Genomic DNA, 16,192 nt, shown 5'->3' with positions numbered 1-16,192 from the left:
CCACCTGAGTGGACCAGTGAATTGAGCATCTGACTTCTGCTCTGGCTGGTTGTGGTCCTGAGCTCAGGGCTGGGAATCTGCCGGATTCAGTGGGGGGTGTAGAGGGTGATCTGCTTGTCCCTCTTCCTCTGTCCCTTCCCTGCCTGGCTTGTGGCTCATGTTAAATCTTTTTTTTTTTTTTTTTTTTTAAGTGCAGATAAAATTATAGCACACTTAAAAATTCCAAGATAATAGCAGAATGAAGACACTGGTGCCCACTTTTCATTAATTCAATTAGTGAAAGGAAGACAGACCTGGATCGTCCCAAAAGTCCCTAGATCAGAGTTTTGGTGGCAAACACTGAAACCAATTCTGATCACTTAATCGGAAGAGAGATGTCTCGAAAGGCCAGCAGGTAGCAAACCAAAAGAGACAGGAAGGCTGAAGAATCAAGTCCATCAAACAGGTAGGGTAGTTGGTATTGCCACTGGACATGTCCAACTGTCAGCTCTGGCATTGCTGCCTATGACCACAAACATCACTTCATAGAGAATGACATTATTTTTAGAATGTCTCCTGTTTGTGTCACAGACCTCTGAACTGAAGTCATAGGATGATTCCGGGGATGCCAGAGGGTGGAGACAGTGAGTACTGGGACATTTTGGCTTTTATGAGAGTTTGGATTCTAGGTAGATCTTTTATCAATGATCTTATTATCATAGATCTTTATCAATGACCACTATAAATGCTCACATGAAATTCTTTGTTTCATAGTATTTTTTTAGGAACCTGGTTGATCTTCTTAACTACAACTGAATTTTTAGATTGTCTAGTAGGTCATGAGATTATCTAGTCTGGAACTGCACACTCCAATGTCTATCCTATCTTCAAAGGTCAGTGGGGTGGGGGCATACGGGAGTGGTGGGGACTGTGGAAAACTGAAGAGCATCATCCCAGGGTCAAAGGGACACCTCCGACTTGGCTCCAGCTGATGGGTGCTGGAACCCACTATGAACCAAACGTTGCCAGTTCTTTCAACTTCTCAGAACGCACCAAAAGTCTGCGTTTCCCTTAAATTTCCTGATTTTAAACTTGGGAACTAAATTCAAAGTGAGATAAACAATGACACCATCGCTTTTCAAAAATCAGGGCTGCAGGCCGCCTCCAAGAGTCAAACCTTTTCATCCCGAAACACCAACACAAGGAGAGGAGAGACCTAAGAAGGTGGGACATGCCAAGGCCCAGCAGCTCAGCTAGGGGCAGAGCCAGGACCGGAAGTTTGGTCTCTCCAAGAAAAGCAGGTTAGGAAAAGCCTAACCTTTTCTCACTCCCCATCTCTGCAATCACTTCTCTTGGAAATAGCCTCCTCCCTAAATTGTGGAACAGTGTCTGTGGTGGTTCAGCAGCAGCAGTGTTTGTAAGATGTTTATAAATTCGTAAAACCTGCAGGGCCCACAGAAAGAAATACCGCGTAGTGACGTCATCTCAGAATTTAAATCTTAACTTGTACTACTTTCTAAGTGGGTACCCGGGGACAAATTGTTTCTCCGGGTCGCAGTCGTGGGAACCGTGAGAGCCCTTTTCATCAGGCTGTGGAGAGGATAAAATAAGATTTCATACCAAGGGTGCCCGGCACCCTGCGCCAGGACCATACTAAGAAACACTGCCCAGGATAATAACACGATACCCAGAAGGTGGCTGACTCGATCGCGTCACCCGAGTACGCGAGGCAGGGAGGGGAGGAAGAGGACTAACGTGTTGCACGGTGGGGTGAGTTATGCATGAACCTCCAGGCGGAATATCTAACACTAGGACGAGTGGGTTTTGCACCCACGCGCCGGCCTTCCTCGGACTCCAGTGCGAGTTTCAAGGCCACGGCCAGTTGCATGGGGCGCGCGTGCACCGCGCCGTTCGGAGCCACCCTCTCGGGGCCATCGGTGAAGCTGATGGTGGAGCGCACGCCGGTCCCAGGGGCTCCGGGCTAGGGAGGGGACGCGCAGCGTTTCAGAGGAGAAAGTGGCAGCGGGCGGTTTCCCCGGCGCTCTAGGCCGCCGCGGGGACTCGCTGCCACCTGCGAGCTTTCTCTGCAGAATGCGGGAGCCCGCGCGGCAGAGGAGGGGCGGAGGCAGGGGCGGAGGCTGCCCCCGGGGGCCGGGGCCGGGGAGGCCGGGACCATCGCAGCGCCAATTTCTGTTACGGCAGCAGCGGCGGCGGGGACGCCTGCAGGCTCGGGTCGGCCGGCCTGCGCGCGGGTTCTCCGGGGACCTGCTCGGCGCTGCTTCTGGGGAGCGCGGCCGCCGAGGGGCGGAGGAGGAGAGGGAGAGCCAGGCGCGGGCTCGGCGCAAGCGGACGGAGCAGGGACACCGTGCCGCGCGGCGGAGCAGCGTGGCGGGCACGGCCCAGGCCGGCGAGCGGGCGCTCCTGGCGCATCACCCGGCCGCAGGGCCTTCCAGCGACAGCCACCGCGGCCCGGGCTGCAGCGGCCAGACGGATGCCAAGGCCACACGGCAGGCAGGCGCGGGGACAGCCGCCGCAGCCGCCGTCCCACGCGGGCTCCGGACACCGGGGTTGCTGGTGAGTGTGAGCGCGCTCCGGCCCGGGCGAGGGTGCACGCCGGGTGCCGGTGGCCGCAGGCCCCCTCTCCCGCCGGCTGCCTCCGGCCGCGGGCTTCGCTCGGCGGGAGAAGAGGCGCGCTGCCGGGGCTCACTTCCTTCCTGCCGGTGCGCGGCCCCCGCCGGCCCCTAGGGGTTACTTTCACCTTGATGGGGAAGGCAGGAAGCGGCGGCTCCCGGTGGCGGGGCGGGACTCCGGCGGCGACCTAGGCGCGTGGGCTTCTGATTCCCACTCGGGGTGCAGCTCTGGCGAGGGTGCCGGCGCTCGGAAGGACCCCCGCTCGGCTTCTGGGGCGCGCGGGGCGGGGCAGGCGGGGCAGGCGACGCGAGGGCAGGACAAACAGAACCTTCCCCCCTGCGGGACGGGGGTCGCGCTTTTCTAGGTGGTGTTGACTTTTGTGCCTTCTCTGCGCGACTCTTAAGACGCGTCCCCTCTCCTGGAGCATGGAAGCCTTAACCCAACCCTTTTAATGAAGTCCACAAAGGAAGTGGAATGTCGCCAAGACATAATTTTCCAAAACTCTCTAACACAACCCCCGCTGCTGATCCAAGAGCCGAAGGTGCTCTAATTACTGAAGAAAAAAAAATTACAATTGTATAAGTAGTACATTGTTTAGGAAGCAGAACCCGATTGAGAGAATTGAAGAAAGTCTTGTGTTTGGTCGGCGTGGGGGTGGGGACGGCTTTCTGGAAATCAGTGTTTGATGTAAGTACAACAGACATCTTTCAAAGGAAGCTCCCGCGAGCGCCCTGCTTTGCAAACATCCTGCTAATCTCTAAGAATGAAAACGAAGTGCTAGGTTTTAGGGGTGTCCAAAATGATCGAGGCTATCACTAGGGTGCGGATTTGTGATCTCCTGATTCAAGGCCCTGTCAAGGTCAATATGGCAGGTGTGTTCCAGCAGTTAAATTACATCTGTATGTTTGATTTCCTTTTCTAAGATTGGGGGAGGGGAGGTAAAGCTGCTTTTTCTGTGGTTGTTTCACACAGAGATGAAGCCACTGTGTTGTTTCTTTCCAGAGCTTGTTTCCGTTTGCAGTCTTGTATTTGTCTCGTGGATGCTCATTTAAACTTAACAGGTGTGCTCGGCCAGTGCATCCTAGCCGGGGTCCTGTAGCCACCCTCTAAACATCTCTGCTTCTTTCTAGTACACGTTTGTGCCTTTGAGAGAGAGTCCCCTCTTGTTTATCATTTTCTCCAACCCATGTCTTCATTCAAAGACATGAAATGTTCTGGAGTCTTCCTAGAAAATGAACGGGCTGCTTGTTTTTTCTGTCCAAGCATATAGATGGCACATAGTTTGCTGCTTGGGAAGCTGCTTTTGCATACGCTTCAGCTGTCCTTTCTGTAGGAGCCGGTTCTTGGGAATTTGAAGAAGAAATGTGTTGTCTTATGCTGTTTTGTAAGGTAAGTACTATTGAATTGATCAGGCAGAGAACACTAGCCCTTTATTCATATTGCCAGCTTCTGGGGGCCAGTTTCTTGCCTACTTTGGGGCCTTTGGGGAGGATCATTAGGAGTGAGAGGCCTTCTTGTCTGATCTCAGAAGCTAAGCAGGGTCTGTCCTGGTTAGTACTTGGATGGGAGGAGTGAGAGGCTTGAAGGAAGAAATGGTAGAATCATGGCCCCAGGGTATCTTCCGCAGAGAGGTTTCTTTTGGAGAGGAGAATGTCTCTGGGGTTGGGTCCTGAGAAGACAGTTAAAAATAGTTAAGGAATTGTTAATAATAGCTACTTCTTTTTACACATAGCACATAGCTTGATTGGTATTCCTCCTCTTAGGACCCTTCCCAAGCCTACTTACATTTACAATCCAGAAAGTGAGAATGCCCTTTACAGGGAAGAAAAGCCTGGTACTTCATGCTCAGAATATGAGGGGGCAGGAGGAATGTGAGAGGAGCCCAGGAATCCCAGCTGCCTACCTGGAAGGATACATTTACCAATTAGACTACATTTTAATCCACTGGGTTTATGATTGTGTCCAAGGCGCTGTAGGGGATTTCTAAGTCACTTGGGTTGAAACTATGAGAAATGACTCATGGTCATCCTTGAGAATATGTGAGTCAGCTTTTGGTCCCTTAGGCTAATGGATTGCAGCTGCCCAATGAATATTTGTTACATGAATAGCAATTCTAAAATGTTTATCTTCCCAACTTAGCTCCTCTATCCATGTCTAGTATGACGTATTTTTAGCCATAACTTGGTATGAATATTCAATCATTTCATCCAGTCAAAGCCCAGTGAGTACATTCAACTAAGACTGATTTCCTCAACCAAAGGAATGGTAAAAGTCCCTCCAAAACAAAACGGAAACAAACAAACAGCATTGTGTTGGCACCTGTTGACTCGCTCAGGCCAGCTATCAGAATTGTCCAGTCGGACATGTGAGTGGACATTCAGAAACCCTGAGTTGACAGCAGAATGTTCAGCTCAGGAATACTCTGGATGTAGCTGTATCCAGACGTGGCTTTTGTCAGATATGATTGGCATTTCTAAGCAAATCCCGTGAACTTCTGGCACATTCCTCTATCTCCTCATGCTAAGTGGAGGAGCCAATTAAACATTTGGCAAATTGCTAAATCTTCAGAGCACGTGTTGATTTTTTAAGTTTTAAATTAAATCTGTGTTATGTTTGTCCATTAATGTGATTGACTTAGAGGTTATTAATTTGGCCTGCTGGTTACTAAGTAACTTAGAGTTATTAAAATCTAGCCACTGGATATAAATACAAATAATTCATATGTTCTGATTTGCTCTAGCAAATTAGCCTCTCAAGGTACTCTTGGAAACGGGTGCATTCGCTGATACTGAATATTAGGGATATTATACCTTTCTTTTCTTTCATTTTTTTTTTCTTTTAATACAGTGACTTTCCATCCCCAGTCATTAGAAGTTTAACCTGTGGTTCATGATCCAGTTTCAGGATGAGAGATTAGAAAGCCGTCTGAAATTTACCTGGATATTAACATGAGAGTGCACATTAATAATGCACATTTTCTCTTTGATATCCTTCCCTTTATGTCTTTCAGTCAAGCTCATTTCATTCTGAACAAAAGTCAGATGAGATCCTTCAATATTTAAAAATTTTTTTATTGGGCTATGTTAAAAATCAATGTATAAAATAAAACATGGCTTATTACTGTTTTGAAGTAACATCAACACTGCTATTCTCTGCATAATGAAGCATGGTCATGCTTATTGGGGTCATTCTTATTGGGGATTTGTTTAGTAAGTAGGCACGTGAGCCCTTGAACCTGACTTAAAGGCGTGTCTGGTCCATGTCTTACTAAGGCCTCTTGTTAAGCCAGGGTGTACGGTTCCGATTAGATGAGGTGGCCAGTTCTAGGTAGGTTCCTTGAAAGGAGTAAGTGTCAAAAGTGTCCTTTTAGAAGAGTTTTTGGCACTTGGCTGTTTGGCACTTGATTGGATTCGTAGAAGGGATTTGGGATGGAATCTAGTGTCGGCTAACGATGGCCTGACCAGGGAGCATCACAGTGACGCTGAATGGAGAAGGAAGAATGTCAGACAGGCAGACCGATGTCATTATGTGGAAGAGGGTCAGTGCACTTGACCGTGACCATGACCATGACCGCTCCCTTGTTCCCCATCCAGTGGGTCACAACGTCCGCTCCTGCCGAACCCTGGTGTAACCTCAGAGTCTTGCACACACTGGCTAGATATTAATTAATTAATTATTATATTATTTATATTATATATAATATATTATATATATTAATTAATAAATATTAGTTCTTTTGTACAGTACCAGACACTGTACAAAAACTTACAAAACCTTAACACGTGTTATCTGATGGATGACAGAGTGGTTAGGAGCGTGGGTTCTTTATGCCATTGACGAGCTGTGTGTCCTCGGGCAAGTCCACTGATTTCTCTGGGCCTTGGTTTCTTCCTTTTTCAGTTGGGATATTCATTTCTGTCTCATAAGGTTTGGAGCAGGCTTAAATGGATAAAGTAGGTGTAAATGAAAAGTGGTTGGAAGTTTTAGGCACAACATTAAGGGCTGTATGTTTTGTTATTATTACTTCATAAAACAACTTCATGCAATAGGTATCATTTTTTGCAGAGTAAAAATTGAGTGCAAAGAGGGTTGTGGTCGTAGCTGGGAGTGAAACACAGACTCTGGTACCTGTTTTCCTAACATGTACGCAGGGCTGTCTGCTATACCGTGTGCGCAGTGCTAGGAACGCTGCTTGGGGCAGGAAATGTGAGCGCTGGTCCCATGTCGATTCAGGGCGCCAGTCATTTCCAGTGTGGAACTGGCTATCTCCAATAGAGAATGAGTACCCAGATCGTCCTACAAAATTTTTGCTCATTTTCCTGGATGTTGTGCTCTTTTGCAGATTGTGTTTCTCATGAAGTTCTTTATTAAGAAGGGTTCCAGTTTCTGTTTTCACATGTGCTTGAGAAACACGCTGTTTTTTTGTTTCTGATCATTGACATACGTAGTGCATATCCATTTGGTACATCTCCTTATACTCATCATTCTTTGCTGGAGGCAGAGAGGATATGTCTCCCTAATGAATGCATAATACCCGACTATATCCATTACATATTATTTATGTACTGTAATACTGTGTATTTTTTTTAACATAGGGTATACAAGGTTTGTATGACGTACATAGTATATATATTGTAAGACATGTATTATACATTTCTATACATTATATAATATATATTATATCATACATTATGTCAGGGAGACACAGTATATGTAAGGAGTCACTGGGTCTGAGGAGAGATGTCACTGATGTGTATGTGTATATTGCATTATTGGGTAAATATCAGCATTCTATTAAACGCCATCCACCATCTATGCCATACACCTCTCTCTACACCCCCAGAGTCTCACATGTCTTTCATTTCTGAGCCATCATGGACTTATGATGACATTTCATAGCCAGCGTTGTTCAGGGGACCCCTGGGGAGCTCAGTTGGTTAAGTGTCTGGCTCAGAACGTGATCTCAGGGTCCTGGGCTCGAGCCCAGCATCAGGCTCCGTCCATGCTTAGCACTGAGTCTGTTTGAGATTCTCTCTGCTCCTCTTCCTCACCCACTGGCTCTCTCTCACTCTAAAATCAGTCAATCAGTCTTGAAAACAATAACCATTTTTATTCAGAGCATCTTCCAGAATAACGGCAAAAAAATTTTAGCTATTTCCTGACTTGTTGAAGTAATTATGTTTAATTATAAGAGGCCATATTTTATTTATTTATTTATTTATTTTTTATTAAAGATTTTATTTATTTATTTGACAGAGAGAAATCACAAGTAGATGGAGAGGCAAGCAGAGAGAGAGAGAAGCAGGCTCCCTGCTGAGCAGAGAGCCCGATGCGGGCCTCGACCCCAGGACCCTGAGATCATGACCTGAGCCGAAGGCAGCGGCTTAACCCACTGAGCCACCCAGGCGCCCAAGAGGCCATATTTTAATTTTTGGTGGAAAACTGCCAGAGCAACAAAGAGGAAAAAATCCAGAATTCCGCCAGAGCTTCTTTCAGGGGGAACATGTCGTCACTGACTTCAATATTTTACCATTACGTTCGTTCTCGTAATTCTTTGTTCTCATAATTCTTTGTTCTCCTACGTAGCTTCCAGAAGTCTGTAACTGGTATTGCTTTTTTCTAAGGAGGTAAAAGCTTTCCCTGGTCTTGTGAAAAGTTAATGGGTGCTATTTAGTTGAGAATTTTTAAATTTCATCTTTAAAAAAAAATTGTCTGCATTCTTCGATTTAATTTTTCGTAGTAATTATACATTATTGTTTAAGTAAAGTTCAATGCCTTTTAAAGGAGCTGTTTTTAAATTTTGTGAGTTTAAACCTGATTTAAAGAAAATACAGATGGGATTTCCCAAAGGTCCCCAGCCATGGCCGTGCTCAGCCTGGAAGGCTTCCTACTGTGGTTTGATCCCGGGGAGCCCTGTGGGTTGGGAGGAGCTGGACAGGTGCATGCTTTGTTCCTCACCACACCTGCCCTCCTGTTTCTAGCACATTCAGTAGGCGTGAATCGTGGACCAGGCTGGCTTCTCCATCCCTCTTTCAGTAGCTTAGGGTTATCACCACAACTCCTAGGATACCAAGCAAGTCAGGAGGTTGAGCGAGATGCCCTGTGGCCCTATTCCCCAGGGGAGTGTAAGAGCACCAGAGAAAAATGTTTTCTAAATTTAAAGAAAAAAAAAAGGTCCTTATTAAAAGAATTTGAGTTGCAGTGGATTTGGTGTTTTGTTTTTTAAACCTTTGATATACCTTCGTCTCAGTGGGATCATAGTAACCAAACGAGAGGTTCAACTCAGCCTCCTACAAGAGGTATCTGTTCAGGGACACGTGAGGAATTACTCATTTCGATTGTTTGACTTGATGAAATCTCTGGGTAATTTGGAAACAGGAGGCCAGTGAGGACTCATTATTAACCCTTCATGGCTTGGAGTGAACATGGCCAATCTGTTTTCCTTGGTGGGTGCTCAGAAAGCAACTGCAGTGCGGGTCTCTTATGAGAGAGTAACATTTCTGACGCGAGTGGCTTGGGACAGCAATCAGCTGTGCACCTTTTAGTTAAAGGCAGCAAGAAAACTAAAACCAGTAATCGCCATTATGGTTGCATTTAGCTCATCTAAGGACCATGTGCTTCTATTCATCCTGTGGCTAGACCAGAGCTTTTAACACCGGAAATGTGCATTTCAACCATAAAGGAGAGATGTAGAGAGAGGCATAAAGCCTGTGGGTTCATGCTGCCATCTTCTGATAGGTTGACTCAGGTTCTTTCTCCCATCTTTCGTCCTTGAAAGGCTGGCTTATTGGGGCACCTGGGTGGCTCAGTGGGTTGGGCCTCTGCCTTCGGCTCAGGTCATGATCCCAGGGGCCTGGGATCAAGTCCCGCATGGGGCTCTCTGCAGGGAGCCTGCTTCTCCTCATCTCTCTCTCTGTCTGTCTCTCTGCCTATTTGTGATCTCTCTCTGTCAAATAAATAAATAAAATCTTTAAAAAAAAAAAAAAGAAAGAAAGGCTGGCTTATGAACTGTTCCCCAAGATCAGTTTTCTTTATTAGACGCAAATAGACATGATGGGTGGAACAAAATTAGAAGGGAGAGGCCTGAAATCAGTGCTTTTTTTGTAAAATTGGGTCAGAGAAATGGCTCCTTGAATCAAGCGAGTACCAAACAAAAAAGATGATCACTTGGAATCATGAGTGGGGGTGGAACTTTGTTTTTCTAATTAATGGAAAATCCATGAGATTAAAATACAGGTTTTGCAGACATGTAGATGGGTATCCCGTTCTTATGGCATAAAGGTCATTTTTCTGTTGCCAAGTATAAGGTTACTGAAAGATTTAGAGTGAGAACTGGGGGAGGCGTCTCCAACCGGTCTCCCCAAACCAAAGGCCTCCAGCCCCCAACTTATAATTCAGGAAATATGGGTGGGGTCGGGGAGCCTTCATTTTAACCACCTTTGCAGAGGATTCTGATGTGCAGGTGGTCAGTAAACCACACTTGGAGAGAAAAGAAACCCAAAGAGTTAGTTCTGATTTCATATTCAGATTTGTGTTTCTAGTTTTAAGTAATAACAGATACAGGAAGGCCGTCTTGGAGTTTTTATAATGGCACTATATCCTGTGTTTTGTTTTCTTACTAATTTTGGACGATGGAATCAGAAGACCGTGGGATTGATGGGCGTGTCTAGAAGGAGCTTCACACGTCCTGAGTGTCAGGTGTTGGCATGGAGCAGAGAGGGTTTGATCAAAGAGGGAAGTAGGGGGGAAACAGACACTGGGGGGCAACGGAATACAAAGTCTCTTTGTGCCCAAGAAAAGGGGTCAGCACATCTCTGGCCCTCGAGTGCCTCCAAGGAAAGGTGTTTAGACCTCTTCTGGTAGGCACGAGGTTACCAGTGTGTCTTGTTGAGCAGGGGGCTAACCTGATGCAGACAAGTGTGACACGCACGATCCCGACACACAGCGTCTGGTCCGAAAACAGAGGGTTAACGGAGAGATGGGCCAAGCCAACTGGTTTGTCACCATAAAGGCAGAAGGGAGTAAGGGGGGGGGGGGCGCTTAGGGTCTTGAACTTGGTAGAACTGACACTAAAGGTTTATGCAGCAGGTTCTCTGGGTTTCTGGAGGTCTGTAGCCAGTTCCCTCCTCTTTGCAGCAGCTCCGTGTGATGTGTGTAACCCTGAGTTCCCCCAGCTCCGCCATCAGGCCAGACCAGCTCCTCTGGATTTAGAAGGCCTCTGAGTAACTACTACAGTTATCCACTACCTTAGAAATATTGTGCACGAAGAAGGACACAATGAAGCTCTGTTTGGACCGGAGGAACAGATTCAGAGAGTAATTTACCAAAATTTGCACATCTGGAACCTGGCAGGGCGAGGGTTAAAATCTGGAGCTAGCTACTCAACATTGATAGGTATCATGAAAGTCTAACTTGTCAGGTTATGAAGGGATACCTCCCAGGAACAAACTGTACAGAAATGAATGAATGGAACGTGAAAGACCTTCATGATCCCGTCCTCGAGAGAACAGCTGGGAGAAATTCAGTGTATGTGTTGTTCAGACTTTTTTCTTGCAAATGTTGGTTTACATCAACTGCATAAGTGTGAGTGTCACAAGGACGGAGTCATGCTTTGTATGCTACTCTACTGCAGTTGTTTTTTTCCCACTTAATAATGCTAGATCTTGGACATCTTCTTGGGGTGGTGTATGTAGATGTAAGCCCTTTCTAATGGTTTCATCAACTAGAGATAGTCTTTATTTTAAGTAACACCCTTTTGATGGCTATTTTTACTTCCTAAATTTTCATATATATGTATTTTTTTAGAAAGTCAGCAACTTTATTTTTTTTTTTAAGATTTATTTATTTATTTGACAGAAAGAAATCACAAGCAGGCAGAGAGGCAGGCAGAGAGAGAGAGAGGAGGAAGCAGGCTCCCTGCTGAGCAGAGAGCCCGATGCGGAACTCGATCCCAGGACCCTGAGATCATGACCTGAGCTGAAGGCAGCAGCCTAACCCACTGAGCCACCCAGGCGCCCCGTAAATTTTCATATTTTTAAACCATGCTGAGATATGAGAGAGAGAAAGAGAGAGAGGAGTGTGTGTGTGTGTGTGTGTGTGTGTGTGTGTGTGTGACATTATTTGGCCCAAGGGGAAATCTTAGATACAGAATTGCTTGGTTAACAGGAATGCATATTATTTAAAAAATGACAATTTTTCTTCCAATCCTCATTATCATTTAGTATCAATCATGTAAACTTTCTTCAATCCAATAAATGAAGATACCTTGTTCAGATGTGTGGTTTTTTCACATTACTTAGTCCTTTATATTCCTCTTGTGATTTGTTTATTCCATTTGCTTATTTTTATTGAACTCTCTTTCTTATTTTTCTGCAAATGCTCCCTACGCTTTAGAAGCAACTGATGTTATAACTGTTGCAAGGGATGGAGACTCTTCCTTTTGTTGTTTTTTTCCTTTCTGAGGGATTTTTAAGGTACTAATTGAGCATTAAAAACAATGCTTTAAAATAATGTCAGAGTTTATTTTTATTTTTTTCTAAGATTTTATTTATTTATTGGTCAGAAAGAGAGAGCACACAAAGCAAGGGGACTGGGAGAGGGAGAAGCAGGCTTCCTGCTGAGCAGGGAGCCAGATGTGGGGCTCGATCCCAGGACCCTGAGATCATGACCTAAGTCGATGGCAGGTGCTTAACTGACTTCACCACCCAGGCATCCCAATAACATTTATTTATTGAAAATAAATAAATAAATAAATAAATAAATAAAATTATGTCAGACTTTGGAGAAATTGCAAAAATAGTACATGGTTTTCTGTATATCCTTTTCCCCCTTCCCCCAATATTCACAGCTTCCATAATCACAGTAGTTCTCAAAATCTGGAAAGTAATACTGTCCCACTGCTGCTATTTAATGCACAGCTCTTACTCACATTTCCTCCGAGTCCGAATGGTCCAGGATCGTGCCTGGCATCTTGTGGTCTTGTCTCTGTGTTCTCTTTTAATTTGAAACCATTCCTCAGTGTTTCTGTCTTTCATCATCTTGACACTTTGTAAGAGCAATAGCCAGTTGCTGTTTTCTTGGTTTTTTTTTGAAAGACTTATTTATTTGACAGCGAGAGGGAACACAAGCAGGGGGAATGGGAGAGGGAGAAGCAGGCAGGCTTCCTGCTGAGCAGGGAGCCATTTGTGGGGTTCAGATTCCAGGACCCTGAGATCATGACCTGAGGTGAAGGCCGATGCTTAACGACCGAGACCCCCAGGTGCCCTGTGCAATAGCCATTTGTTTTATGGAAACTCCCTCCCTTTGGGTGAGTCTGACGTTTCTCCATGAGCGTGCATGCATGCGTGCACGTGTGTGTGTGCACACGTGTGTGCACGTCTGTGTGTGCACGTGTGTGTGTGTGCACGTGTGTGTATGTGCGGTGGCAGACTAACTGTGGACTTCAGGCGCAGACCCAAGGGGTCTATTTCCAGGTCTTGCCAGGTGTTTTGCAATTGATTAGATGTTGATGCCGTTCGTTGAGGTGAGGGAGAAGTTTCCTCTTTGCAAGTCAGAAGCACCGGCCGTCTGCCATTCCTGTCAGTGCCAGAACGGATCGTATCTTTGCCTGCTTGTGCTCCCATGCCTCGGTGTGTTCACTTACCTTCCAAGGTCTACGTCTTCTCCTCAGAATCTCCCTCAGTAACCATTTATCCTTCTCCAATCCTTTCACTGCTCAGTCCAGATCTGGGGTTCCGCATCCATGGTTGCTTACCATCCCATGGGGTGCCAGTTCCTGTTCTCTATGACTTTATCCATTGCTGCTAGACTTTTGTTTCTTTCAGCTTATTGAAGTATAATTGGCAGAGACTACTTTAATTTATTTTAATTTTTTTGAGATTTTATTTATTTATTTGACAGAGAGATAACAAGTAGGCAGAGAGGCAGGTGGTGAGGGGGGAAGAAGGCTCCCCGCTGAGCAGAGACCCTGGGATCATGACCTGAGCCGAAGGCAGAGGCTTAACCCACCGAGACACCCAGGCACCCCAAGAATACTTTAATTTAATACCTAAGTACTAAGTGCCTAGTTTGGGCAGATCACCTTAGGGGGCAGAGTTGCAATTTAAATAAGAAGCTAAGTGTGATCAAGGAGATTCAGGGCCATTTCACCTAGTGGTAAAAGAAAACTGTAGCCTTGTCTTACTCTTTACAAAAACTAATTCCACACAGGTCAAAGGCTATTGGTCTATTTATGCAGAAATATCCAGCCATAAAATTACTGAAGGAAAATATTGATAAACACATTTTTTGGAGTTTTTTGGGCATTCGTGAATTTGGTGGCTCAGTCAGTTGAGTGTCTGCCTTCAGCTTGGGTCACGATTTCAGGGTCCTAGGATCAAGTCACTCATTAGGATTCTTGCTCAGTGGGGGAGTCTGCTTCCCCCTCTCCCTCTGCCTCCTCTCCACTGCTCATGCTGTCTCTGTCTCTGTCAAAAAGACAAAATCTTTTTTAAAAACGATGAAAAATCCGGATACAATAAAGAAGAGATGGAACCATTTAACAGGCTGAGATTAAAGCATTTTGTACAAAAACTAAACAATGTTCAACCAAAAATGCCACCTAAACTAAGAAATGTCGAAGGGAGGATGGAAATAGAAAATTCACTATTTTCGGATGCCAGAGTAATCATTGTTAAGGCAAGAATCATCTTGGATGCTACAATTAGTGTGCCAAGGTGTATTTGCAGGTTCTCTAAGTAATTCCCTACAAGACACTATGTAATTACAAAGGAAAAAATAGTATCTTTACAGGGAAGAAGGCTGACAGACTTGATTCAAACAAGAGATCAAAGTTGACATCAATAATAATGGAGCGGGCGCCTGGGTGGCTCAGTGGTTAAGCTGCTGCCTTCGGCTCAGGTCATGATCTCAGGGTCCTGGGATCGAGTTCCGCATCGGGCTCTCTGCTCAGCAGGGAGCCTGCTTCCTCCTCTCTCTCTCTCTCTCTCTGCCTGCCTCTCTGCCTACTTGTGATTTCTTTCTGTCAAGTAAATAAATAAAATCTTAAAAAAAAAAATAATAATGGAGCAAAACACTGCCTCCTCCTGCACAGAGGAAGACACACTATTGTGTCTGAGGCATCTTTGGGGTGGGGGGGAAGCAAGCAGAACTGTCTATTTTTCCTGTATTTTGTCTTTGTAGCAGTTCCCACACGCCTCTGCCTCACCCTGCCCCTAGCAGATTGTTCATGTCCTAAGATCAGATATGATCAGTCTCTTTAGTCACTGTTGTAGCTTCAACTCCTAGCACAGCCTATCAGCGAATAAATAATGTTGTACAAATACATGAAAGGCTGGATTTACTTGGAGCCAGCACTATTTGTATGAAAGATGTGAGAAAGCACAGTTGGGTGTCCTCGCAGAAGGGGATGGAAGACATTTGAAGACACAGTGCGAATGCTCGAATGCAGTGTCAGTTTGAGTCATGAAAAAACATGTCTCATGAGATAAAGATACATTAACGGAAAAGACAGAAAATTAATAGTTGAGAGCAGGGTGAGGAAAGGTATGGGGGGACACCTCCACATCACAGAGGAGATGCTCGGTCTGCAGTAGGGAATAGGCAGCTGATGAAGGCCAGGTTTTTAGGAGGGTGTTTGTAGCCATTTTACAGCAGTTTAATCTGATGTAGTTAACCTTAGGTTTCCTTGTGCATCTCTTAGGCTGCTTGATAAAAATAGAGATTTGTGGGGCAGTCTCCTCAGGAAATCTGACTGGGTGGCATCCGGAAATCTGTTTTCTTATGACAGACACTCTCCTTCTCTACCAAGGAATTACAGTGCAGGTGGCCCAGGAACCACACTCAGGGGAAACTTCCCATCAGAGTAGAGGATGTTGGCGACAAGGCCGGAAACTAGGAAGTGAGTGAGTGGTGAGCCCACAGGCCCAGCAGCCAGCCGGGTGCTTGCTAACCACATTGGCAGCATGAGGGGCTCCTTAAACATTTTAAAATGGACCACCAGGCATGGCTATGGAAGGACACAGCCGATTTTGCTTTGGTCTACTGCACCGAAGAGACTGTCTAGAACAAAACCGAAAATGTGATTGCTGCTATCCACAGGAACGTGTGGAACACTTAAAATTCCTGTGGTCAGGGAATGTCAGAGAAATGCTTGTCAAGAAATATTTGAGGACAGCCTTTGCTTTTGAGTAGAAGTGCCAGGCTCGATTCATCCTGGTCACGGACTGTCCTTAGGAAACTTAGGAAAATTAAATAAAATGGATTCGTAATGCCCAAGGACTGACCTTATAGCTCCGAGCTTCAGGCGACTGGCAGGCAAGAAAATGAGGTTATTTAAAAAATTTATTCTGACTCATTATGCTTCATCGAATTAGATAACTCCTGGATAGTATTTTGTTGCAGGCTTATTGCAGGAAAAAAAAAAAAAGGAAGCATGTTAAAGGATTCATTAAAACTTAGTGACGGCTTATTTTTATTTATTTATTTATTTTTGGAGGGCTTATTTTTTGTAGGGATAATTTCCAGGAAATTTTAGTACCTCAACAGCAGAATAACAAAATTAATGTGCTCATACGGATTTAAG

General features: G+C 45.4%; 1 protein-coding gene across 5 annotated transcripts in view; it reads left to right on the top strand.

The window, feature by feature from the left end:
• Positions 1-1,553: 1,553 nt before the first annotated feature.
• The window catches only part of STAMBPL1 (STAM binding protein like 1), a 53,089-nt gene continuing 38,450 nt past the window's right edge, over positions 1,554-16,192 (top strand). For 3 of the 5 annotated variants that reach the window (XM_059172463.1, XM_059172462.1, XM_059172459.1), the window contains exon 1: positions 2,416-2,553. The gene's annotated coding sequence lies outside the window, so the exon portion shown is untranslated. Of the gene's footprint in view, positions 1,750-2,415; positions 2,554-3,695; positions 4,000-16,192 lie in introns of those variants that run through there. The other 2 variants (XM_059172460.1, XM_059172461.1) reach the window with 2 other exon arrangements.

The sequence above is a fragment of the Mustela lutreola genome, chromosome 4 (assembly GCF_030435805.1).
Source record: "Mustela lutreola isolate mMusLut2 chromosome 4, mMusLut2.pri, whole genome shotgun sequence".
Lineage (NCBI taxonomy): Eukaryota > Metazoa > Chordata > Mammalia > Carnivora > Mustelidae > Mustela > Mustela lutreola.
The sequence above is the reverse complement of the archived record's forward strand: the minus strand, read 5'-3'. Positions and strand labels throughout refer to the sequence as shown.